The sequence below is a fragment of the Protopterus annectens genome, chromosome 6.part1, assembly GCF_019279795.1.
Source record: "Protopterus annectens isolate FY-2018-M chromosome 6.part1, PAN1.0, whole genome shotgun sequence".
Taxonomy (NCBI): Eukaryota; Metazoa; Chordata; order Ceratodontiformes; family Protopteridae; genus Protopterus; species Protopterus annectens.
The window spans coordinates 546704341-546716446 of NC_056738.1; positions in this window are offsets into that span (position 1 = coordinate 546704341).

The following is a 12106-nucleotide window of genomic DNA, read 5'->3' on the forward strand; positions in this document are numbered from 1 at the left end:
AAATATCAGACCTTTTGGTATAAAAATGAGTGTGTGTAAACAAGTTTTGGGTATTTGCCATAGAGAGCTGACAGCATCTGTTTTACATGCTTGTAGATCTGAAAAGAAAAATGTGATAGTAAAGCGTATTAACTGAAACAGTTGTCTTCGTGTATTTATTGTACTCAGTACAATACAGTAATAAGACTAGTTGATTACAATAAATAATTAAATGAACTGTGGTATGCATGCATGTAAATTCAAGTATCAGCAAGAAACAAACAGAAAGACGTCTTATAATTTTTCAATGGCGAGCCACAGTTGATGGACCAAATGGTTTCTTATTGTGACAACTACAGCTTCTTTTTTATTTTATTCAGTTAGTATGTTCCGTTCCAGTGCAAACATTTGCTTCCTTCGTCTGTACAGTATCCAGTAGCAGAACAGTGCATCTCTGCAAATTCCACAGGTCCTGCACATTTACACAACTGAATCTGCCAGCTGTGTTTGACCTCCTTTTCAAAGAATCAACGAGGGACTTTCCACACTTTTTCGACGGAAGATTTGGCCACCTTCCACACAGAAACTGGTAATTCTCTTTTTGTTTCTCATTCTACAGCATGGATGCCATTAGACAGAAAGTATTAAATGTAAAACTACCTTCCAGGTAGACAGTAATGACAGTCCAGCACATGTATGGTCAGGATTTAAACATTGATATAAACATAACTGTAGCAAAGGTAGTACTTTACTAGGTAAAGTTTTTTGTCAATGCTTTATATAAATGCATTACTTTTGACTGGTATCTTAAACAGCAACATCATTATTGTGACAGTAAATGTTTATTGTGTAAGTTATATGAAACTACTTTCTGTGTGCAATGTCATAAAAGTAATGGCAAACAACCAGATGCAGTATGTCCTGTCAACACATGTAAAATGTTAATTTCAGTGTTACAATATCAGTCAAGTCAGTTATTTAGAAAATCTTCTGTACATCTTGCTAGACATAAGTGGCATAAACCACTGCACATTACAAAACAGATAGAAACAGAGATGAGGTTCATAGTGAATTGGCAAAAAGATTTAAACTTCTAAGACACAGTCAGAATCAGTTCAAAAAGTTCAGACAACATATGCAAACACTTTTTCAAAACTGCATAAGAGCTTTAACGTCAGCAGAACAGAATAATCTGGTTAGTAAAGAGTTAACACAACAGCAGTTAACTACGCTGATAAGAAATAATTTATGACATACTATTCTACATTTAGAAAATGGTTAAGCGTACACAGCACAGACTTTCATTCAGTTAAAGCAAGGCACTTAAATAGTGATTTTAAAACCATTTCAAATAACAAAACAGTTCTAGGTATATAAATCAAATGAGAGTAGTTAAATGCAGTAAAGACATGATGTCACAAGACTGACTGCATGTATTTTCTTTTCACCTAAAGTGCAGCAAAAGGCAGACAACAGCAAATGTAAATCATGTAAATATGTCTGTTTTAAGCATGTGTTAGTTAAGTCAATATCTCTTTTGTTTCTTGCAGTATTTTGTAATTGTATAATAGCATAAAAAATAGCACAGACTCCAGCAAAAACAATATGTAAAAGGAATATTATGCATAGTTAAGCAAGTTAATGTTTATTACAACTGCATTCTAATATCAAGTTGCAAGTATATTAACGAATGACTGAAGATATGAGTAAGTGCTGAAGGAGTTAAGGGTTAAGCGTTTGGAATGCACAGAAACAAAAAAAAGTATGTGAGCTCAAATCTTTCCAGGCTGGAATGAATAGTTACAAGGAATGTTGCATAAGATAAAATGTTACTGGTACTGAAATGTATAAGGTCAATAAACAAGACTGGTCACCAGGCCAGATGGCTTATGTTTTTCTAAAACATTATTGTTAAGTATTCACGTACAGCATTAAGCAAAAAGCACAAAAGTCTAATCCTGTTTAGTAATTGTAATAAGATATCACAATTGTGCATACATGTCATTAATAATCTGTTTGCAAGTAAATACTACACTGAGTACAGTCAGTACATGGGCTATGGTATACAGTTAAAATAAATTATGCAGGTCCCTTTACAAAAAGGAAGGGTACAAATAGCTACTAGTAACAGTAAATGTCTTTTCAAAATGGGTAAAAGCAATTCCTACTACAACTTTGACAGCATAGGCAATAGCAAAAGCTTTATAAAAATATTTTCTGTTTTTGAAAATGGCCAAAAAATGAGCAAATGTGTAAGACCAAAGTGTCATAGTCTAGGTAACAGCCAAAGGACAAGCATACATTTAATTATCACAGCATAAAGCAAATAAACAATACTGCAATAAAATTATGTATACTACAGGGGGAAGGGCATACTTTCAACTTTACGCTAACTGTGTAAACATTACTGCAAAAGTGACTCAAATAAAAGCGCAAAGTGTTATTACCAATAATACATTTTAATGTTTCAAGTAAAGTAATTAGCAGGCTTAAGTTTAATGCTAAGTTTAAAAACTACACTGAGTGTGCATTACAGCCATGTATATACAAATGCAAAAACAAATTGTACAAGCAAATGTATTCTGTACAGTATATAGTAAATGGTTTATCTATGTAAATAGAGTAACAAGTCAAAGCTTGTGACATATGTGTTTTTTTTTCAAAAAACAAGACTGAAATGCCTTTCAATAAAATCCTCAAACATTGTCAATAAATTACTGTATAAAACATCACTGTATAGAGTCATATTCAAATTAATCCAGTTCTAATAGTAATGGTTGTCATCATTGTGTTAAAAGGTTTTGTTTCCCAATGTGTTTCTAGTTAATAGCAATATAACTTGACTAACAAGTACATACTAATATAGACAGTTTTATATTTAAAATATAACAGAGGGAATGTATACAGTGATAGATATGTTTAAAAATGTATAAATGTGTGTGCACAGCTATTTGCTAGTTAGATGCATATAAGCATCTGTTGTTATAATATATGTAGAAATAATATAGTTAGTTAAATATATGTATTTCTGTTTGGTAGCATACATATATTCTGTTACAGCTTGAGACAAGCTGAATGTTCAGTGTCTGGAACATGCTTCAAGGACTACAGAGAAAAATACAGCTGCGAGACAAGGCACGCAACATTCAACAGACATCTGCATTTCATTTGCATCATTCTGAACATCAAAACAGAGGGAATTATAATATTTCACGAATAAAACTTAGGAAAATGCTACACAAAACAGAACACAAGACAATTTCAGTTGTAAAAAGCATATAGCATGTACGTTTGGAAAGATAACATTTAACACAAATATAACAGCATGGTTAGCTAAACAAGGTCAGGCATACATAAACATAAAAAAAAGAATCAAAGACTGACATCAACATTTCAGTAAACAGCTCTATCTCGATTAGATGCTGCACATTACCTCAAAAATGTAACATTTCTGACAAGGGAAGACATCATGCAAAAATGTCCAGTGTGTAGACAGTAACACAAAAAATAAGAATAAACTCAACAGGGGGGAAAGGTATTTGTATAAACAACACAGTATTACAAGAAAAGGACCATAGGTTAAAATACTTAGCATTTTGAGTAACAGGCCAGTACTTCATACAGATCAAATTGTAAAACTACGTTCCACTTGTACAATGATAGAACAACAATACCAAAAAACTACATTGCACTTCAATATTACATTTCCAAGTTGTAAAGATACCAAATGCATTTTTAAAAGAGCTTGGTATGAAAACTAGTAAAACAAGATATCTCACAGATTATACATTTACAAGCCCATACAAATCCTACTATTTAGTAAGTCATTATAAGTATCTTTAATAGACAGATTACAATTTAGTATAAATGGGCAATATTGCCTTCAAATTTCAAAATGTTTGTTAAAGTGGCACCACAGGTGTATGTGGTTTAAAATAACCCAGTGTTAATAATAAAAGACAAAAACAGAAGCTGACACTGTCCATAATTGGTGAGACATATTCACAAAATAGTCATCATCTGGGACCAAATTGCTAAATTGGTTAATACAGCCTGTGTTAGTAGTTTTTGGGGTCATAATAATAATGACAGCTTAAACTAGTTTTCTATGCTGCATGTTACAAAGAGTTGCAATAACTCAACAAGTTATGATTGTAAATATGAGCAAAGTGGTAAATGCTGTAAATAGTGATGCTAATGAAACAAATGCAGTCTTTTCTTTAACTGAAGTTTAGTCCGTTCCTCCAAAAAAAATAAAATAAGGGGGACCTGAAAAAATAATAGTTCACTGTCTTTTCACTGGCATGATTATTAGCTTGAATAAAAGCTGCAATAATGATATGAAATATAAAGGGTTAATTTAGTAGTAGTATAAAATGCAGAAAAATAGTAAGTGTGCTGGTAAGCATATATAGCTTAGTTAGATTTTTTGGCATCCATGTAAATGAGTATGTTATTGAGAAACAAAGTCTGTAAAAATAACTGTGCAGATGGCAGCTGGAAGGACATCAATGAAGTAAAGAGATGTAACATCAAGTTTCAGACGGTGCTGGAACACCACGTTTCAGATAATGCAAGACTGAGTTTCCATAAATCATCAAACTACAAAGAACCAAGGACAAGGGAACAAAGGACAAAAAATAACTGTTATACATCAGACTCTGAGAAAAAATATCAGACCTTTTGGTATAAAAATGAGTGTGTGTGAACAAGCTTTGGGTATTTGCCATAGAGAGCTGACAGCATCTGTGTTACATGCTTGTAGATCTGAAAAGAAAAATGTGATAGTAAAGTGTATTAACTGAAACAGTTGCCTTTGTGTATTTATTGTACTCAGTACAATACAGTAATAAAACTAGTTGATTACAATAAATAATTAAATGAACTGTGGTATGCATGCATGTAAATGCAAGTAATAGCAAGAAACAAACAGGAAGAAGTCATATAATTTTTCAGGGATAACTGTGAACTGGGAGAAATGCAACCTTACTCCAGTCCGGCAGATAGAATTCATCGGAGCAGTCTTCGACACTCAATCCTGTCTGGTGTCGCTCCCAGCTCACAGACTCCAGAGATTGAGGTTTCAGCTCTGGGTGATCCTCTGTCCAAACAAAGTCTCAGTGAGAGAGGTTCTTCAGGTCCTAGGATCCATGGCAGCTTCCATACCAATAGTGCCTCTTGCGAAATTGCACATGTGAATTCTTTAATGGCTTCTGCTCTATCGGTGGTTCCTGAACCATCACTCTATATGTTTTCAGATTCATATAACCAACTCTTGCAAGCAGGACCTTCTTTGGTGGATGGGGCCAGACACAGACCTTTGGAGCCACCCATTCCATTCCCCTCAGCACAAGACCATTGTGACCACGGATGCTGCCCTGATAGGGTGTGGGGCCATTTTCAGGGAAAGAAAGTTGAAGGTGCATGGTCCACATTGGTGGCCAACCTGCATATCAACATTCTAGAACTGAGAGCAGTGCTGTTAGCATTGCAAGCAGTCCAACCAGTTCTTCCTTCTGGAACGATTGCAATTCAGTCAGACAATATGTCATTAGTTTGGTATATCAACAAGCAAGGAGGAACCAAGTCCTACCCCCTGTGTCAAGAGGCCATGAGAATTTGCCAGTGGGCTATAGCTTCCAACTACTCTCTGATAGCAATGCATATCCCGGGGAGCTCCAACATGATTGCAGACATGTTGAGCAGACGTATTTTCTTGCCCCATGAGTGGTCTCTTAATCCCAAAGTAGTGGCAGAAATTTTCAGCCATTGGGGCCAGCCTTGCTGCGACCTCTTTGCCTCTCCATCAATCAAAAAATGCAGCAGCTATTTTGCACTATTTCCCCCAAAGGTGGAGTCCCCGAGGGATGCTTTGATTCACAGTTGGACCACAGGACTTCATTATGCCTATACCCCCATTCCCCTGATTCCACAATTCATAAAGACAGCTATTCGGTTGAAATGCAAAGTGATCCTCATAGCCCCCTTTTGGCCTCAACAAATTTGGTTCCCCTTCTTTCAGCTTCATCTTTTATATCCACTGTGGATTCTGGACCCTCTTTCAGACCTGATTTCTTACCCCCAAGTATTGAGTCACCTGAATCTCTCCAGTCTCAAGCTGGCAGCTTGGTTTCTCCACTTCCCTTAGTTGCCAGGCAGGATGATCTCACCTCACCTGTTCGTGACATTATTCTGGCCTCTCATAAACCATCCACCAGAAGACTATATCGGGACAAATGGAAAAGGTTCTCTATTTGGTCAAAGGAAAGATGCTAAGATCTGTACTTGGCTCCAGTCACAGTGGTTTTACAATATCTGTCTAAGTTTTTTGAAGATGGAGCCGCAGCCTCTACCATACAAGTACACCTGGTGGCGATTTCAAATTACCATAATGGGCTGGATGGTACTCCTTTTATATCACTGCATTTATGTAAAACTTTTCTCAAAGGAGTTTCTCACATTAGACCTCCAATCAGACAGCCTATAGATCCATGGAACCTGACGTCAGTTCTCCAGTCTTTGACTCAACCCCCCCTTTGAACCTGCAGTGAAATGTGACCTCAAATTCTTGTCATGGAAATCTTTCTTCTTGGTAGCCATCACGTCAGCCAGACGAATCTCAGAGTTGCAGGCATTGTGCACCAAAGGACCCTATCTAATCTTCCACAAGGACAGAGTATCACTCCGGACGAACTCATCTTTTCTCCCTTGTTTCTGACTTTTCCATCAGTTAGTCTACTGACCTACCAGTATTCTTCCCAAATTTTTCTAATAAAGGAGAATACTGCCTACATTTCTTGGATGTACACAGGCAATTGAAATTTTATTTAGACAGGACCAAAACAATACGTAAGACTGACCAACTTTTAATTTCTTTTTCTGGGCCTAGAATGGGAAATTCTGTCTCCAAGGTCACTTTATCAAAATGGCTAAGGGACTGCGTATGTTTTCACGTATTCATTTGCAAAAGAACCTATGCCACAGAATATTAAAGCCCATTCCACTAGATCTATGGCAACATCTGTAGCCATTCACTCCAGGACTTCTATGGATGACATTTGTGCAGCAAGCCACTTGGGCTAAACCCCACACTTTTATCAATCATTATAAATCGGATGTGGTCTCCAGAGTGAGAGCTACCTTCGGCTCAATGGTACTCAAGAATGTTCTTCCATAAGGGCCACCCAAGGATCTCAAGGTAGCTGGGGATTCTGTTCCATCAGTGATGAATGGAAAGAAGATTAACAACATCAGATAAAGAAGTTATGTCTTACCATAACATTCCATTTGTGTTGTTTATCTTCTTTTATTCATCACTTCCCACCCTCCTTCTCCCGCCAAAGGCTCCTGGGGGATACTTTGGGTCCAAGTGGTGTCTTAAGGCATTTGCGCAGAAATGGCCTCTGCTTTACTTTTATAACATGGGCAAACTTGATCTGAGGTAACAGGGAGAAGGGCATTGTGGATAGAAGCTTAGCTCGAGGCTTTTTGGCTGGCGTGAGCTTGGTATTAGGCCAACTCAGTTCTGAGGGCTCGGAACCGAACCCATCAGTGATGAATGAAAGAAGATCAACAACACAGAGGGACCGTTATGGTAAGACATAACTTCTTTTTTTCACTTTCCAGCTTGACCAGGACCCTTAGTCCGTGGTCTGCTTTGCAAGCTACCTTTCACTTCAGGCCTCCTGTGCTAGAACCATTTCCAGCTATGGGATATTTATTTCATTCTGGAAAAAATTGCTGTTTCTCCATTTGAGCCAGATGTTTTAGTAGAGTGGAGTATTTTTTTTTTCTTTTCTGGAAAACAGTAGGTGTAGTGGCCATTACTTTTACTCACGGAAGTACTGAATTTTAATTCTTGCCCTCAGTCCACCTTATGTTGTATTTCATAAGGAGGGGATTTCTTTGCATACTGATTTTTCTTTCTTGTCCAGTATGGTAGGCTAACTTGAAGTAGGTGGTTTATTTGCCATTTTTCTTTTCACTATATTCAAACCAAAGAATACATTTTCTTCACTGCATAGATGTTCACAGACATCTGAACTGCTGTGCTGAGAGATGAAAACCTATAAGAAGAGATAAACATTTTTTTTCTATTTTTACTTTGCAAAAGGTCATGAAAACAAAAAAAATACCAGTGTTTTTCTAAGCATCTGTTGATCTGTGTTGTTTTGTTATGAGAAGTATGACCAAATATTACAAACTCCTTCCACGGTGCATGTCTTTCCTTCCACTTACTGCCCTCTTCAGTAATGCTTCTGTAGAGATCACATTTTTGCTGCAGTTCTTGATCATCTTTGAACACCTTTGCAAAACATTAAACCTGGTGTGGTCTCCTGATCAAAGCCTTTTTGGGGGGTCGTAGTGACTAAATATATATTCTCATAGGGTAGCTACCAGGGAAGTTTAGCTAGGGACTTCATCGTATGATTTTTTACAGTTGCAGCCCTACAATATCAGATATAAGTCTTATGGGTACTTAAAATAGAACTGGATATCTGAGTAGGCCTTCAGCTATGGTAAATAACCGAGTCACATTTTCTCTGCCATTTGTTTTTGTAGAGTCATGTTTGTTTGTTTGTCTTTCGGCTTTTCCCGGTTAGGGGTCACCACAGCGGAACTCCGGTCCGCTAATGATTGGCAGTTGTTTTTTATGGTGTTGAGTTGCCAGCCCGATGCCCAACCTTCAACGAAGGCACACCCATTCAACACATGTCTTTCGAATGCCCACTCAACCCCGGGGAGGACATGCAGACTCCACACAGAAGGCACTCCCAACCCAAGCCGAGAATCAAACGGGAGAACCTCTTGCTGTAAGGCAACAACGCTACTGCTGCACCACCACGGAAGTACTGTTTTTGTAGAGTCATGTACTTTTACTAATTCTTTAAAAAAGCAGTAAAAGGATGCAAAGTATTACAGAATACATAAGTAGTAGTTAGATGCCTGGGTAAATTCCAAATGCCACTTGATCCTAATACTTGTAATGTAAGCCCTATCAGTTCATACACATTGTGTTTTTCTCATTTGTCTGCAATTTCTTTGATAGCTAATATTTAATTATTTGAGATGCAACTCTTCTCCATCCTTGCTCAGACATTTGCTCTGTATTTGTTAATGTTTTTGGAAGTAATGTGCTTATGTCCACCTTATGTTGTATTCCATAAGGAGGGGGACTTCTTTGCATGCTGTTTCTTCTTTCTTGCCCAGTATGATATAGAGTCTAACCTGCAGCAGGTGGTCTGCTTGCCATTTTTCTTTTCACAGTATTCAAACCACAGGATACATTTTTTCACTGCATAGATGTTCACAGACAACTCAGCTACTATGCTGAGAGATTATACGCATGATATTTAATTATAGGTGATGTAACTCCTCTATCCTTGCTCAGACTTTTACTATGTATTTGCTAATGTTTTTGAAAGTAATGTCCTTAGCATTATCATATGCTCAGCATGCCAATGAAGCATTTAGAAAAATGTTATAGCGGCAGAACAAAATCAGCATTCATCTGCACATAAAGAGAGATTTTCGGCTGTATAAGCAACTGACCAAAACAAAGAGCAAAGCTAAACTGAATACAGTTAATGCAATTGCACACACATTAAAAAAGAGTGTTACTCAGGCAAAACTTGAATTTGAACTAACTTGCTCACTGTAAAGGACAACAAAAAGCCTTGTACATCTATATTACGTCATAAAGGAACATGTGTATCATATCCAACTGAATGGCTGGGTAGAATATTCCTTAAGAACCCTTTTGAATGTTTCAATCAGGATTTTAGTACTCCACCTTCAATTACTGCAAATGACTCTGTTGTGATATATCTATTCCGATGTTCCCAAATAAGATGATTTTGAATTCACTTACCAAAAAAAAAAAAAAAAAAAACCTCAGTTATTCCAATACTCTGAATATAATGCCTTAGGAACAATTTTCTGTGACAAACCTTAACTTTTATATCAATTATCTGTAGGTTGCTGTTGTCATCTAATCAAACACAGCTGCATTTGCTCATTTATTTCATATATTCTCAGTTTTCATCACTGTTTGAAAGCATGACCCAAACAACTGCAGATAATTTCTGTTTTTGTTCATGTACTTAAAATTATATCACATTCATTGCAACAGTTCAATGTTTTTTTTTTTCAAAAGCTGCTGGATTTGATTCGCATTCAGGCACATTATCAATTATCTGTCATTATAATAGTGCTAATTGGTTAGCAAGACATCAACTCATTTTAGACTTTAAAGCATATGCAGTGATGATTATTTATACATGTTACATAGGCTTTTATCATTTTCTGCTATTATAGAATAACAGAAGAATGGATGTTAAGTTTTAGCTATAACAATATTATCAAGGCAGATGGATTTGTCAGGCAATCTCATGTCCTTCTATTCATACGCTGCAGTATTCATAACATGAGGGAGTCCGCAACCAGCTGACTCATATGTCCGGCCAGTATACAAAAGTCTATTCTACTGTGAAGTATGTGTGATGTTTCACAACTAAACGTACGTCGGTCATAAAATGACATTGGGTATAAAGTGGATGTCAGCACTTACCAACCTCATAACTTTTCTGCTGCCATTCCGATCATCTGGTATGGTCATCACTCATATCAGACAAGTTGCAAACCTTGGTTCAGATAAGTGCCCCATTAGGGTTTTTTCATTACTTTCTGTGGCTACTGTGTTTTGTTGTGATTACACATCAGCTAGGAAGGGCAAGTGTCAGTGTGGAAGGCAGATTCCACATAAGGACTCTCACAACGTCTGTTTGTTATGCCTAGGCCTGGACCACAACCATACTGCCTGTGCTATTTGTAAAGCCTTTGTACCCAAGACCCTACATAGTCGCTTAGCTTTTTCTAAGTTATATCTTGAGAATCAGCGCCTAAAACACCTCGTGAGTGACATGGAAGCTGCGTCAGACCCTTCAGGTGAGCCACAATCTAAGAAGGCCAAGAAGTCTAAGCCTGATTTGCCTGCTGCTCCCTCTGATTCAGATGCCTCTCCCAAGGTCATTGTTAGCCTGGAGACTGTTCCAGAGTAGGTAGACGTTCCTTTCATGGGTACCAGTGTGGAGGCCATGAAGGACCCTACCAGCACATCCTTGAGGGAATCGCAGGCATCTAACTCGGGAGTAGTAAGGGAACCACTGCTTCTTGTAACTGAAGGCCTGCTTGGCATGACCCAGATCATAGTGAGAGAGGATGCTTTTCCCAACATTGTGGAGTGTAAGCTGACATCAGGCCCATCCACTTTCCACCAAATAGAAGTTTCCAAAAAGAAAAAAATATATATTTTATTATTTATTTATTTATTTAACATTTATTGACTGGGACAGACCGACTGGATATATGTCCATTTTCAGCAGAGAGCCGGGGAGAAAAGCTCCAAGATAATAATACACATTGAACATTTAGTAAATGCTAGTTTCAAGCAGATTACAGTTATAAGCAATACCAGCATTTAGCACATACAGTACTAACTTATTATAAAATTCTAGACAAAACATAACATTATTTTCAAAGTTATATATACGTAACATTACATTCAGGTTTAAGACACATTGAGCAGTAGTTATACAAGTGAGCCTTCCTGAAATGGAGTGGTAGAAAAAAGTTAGAAGTAGCTGAAGGTAAGGCACCTAAGAAATAGAGAGGTCACTAGTCGGGGTTAGTACACGGACATAACCAATGAGTTTTGAAGTATTTCTTGAGTTTGTTTTTGAATTGAGTTGGGAGTCAGCTGGGAGTCTGTTCCATGTTTTTCCAACAGAGATGGCAAACAGAGAGTCCCCAGCTGAGTAATTGGATTTGTATGTTTGAACTAGGAGTCTAGTGGATGTTCACAGTGGCCGGGTGCTGGTGTAGTGGCTGATAATATTTTTAGTGCAGGTGTATTTTCTGGTTTGTAAAGGACTTTATGTGCCACTATTAGCTGGTTGAACTGTAGTAGGCTTGGCAGTTCAAACCATCCTAGGCGATTTAGGTTGTGACAGTGGTGTGTCTGGTAGGCTGTGCCAGTAGCAAATCTGGCAGTGTGGTTATAGCAGGATGATAGTTTATTAAGATCTGTTTTGTTTAAGTTGTAGAATAGAAGTGAGGCATAGATAAG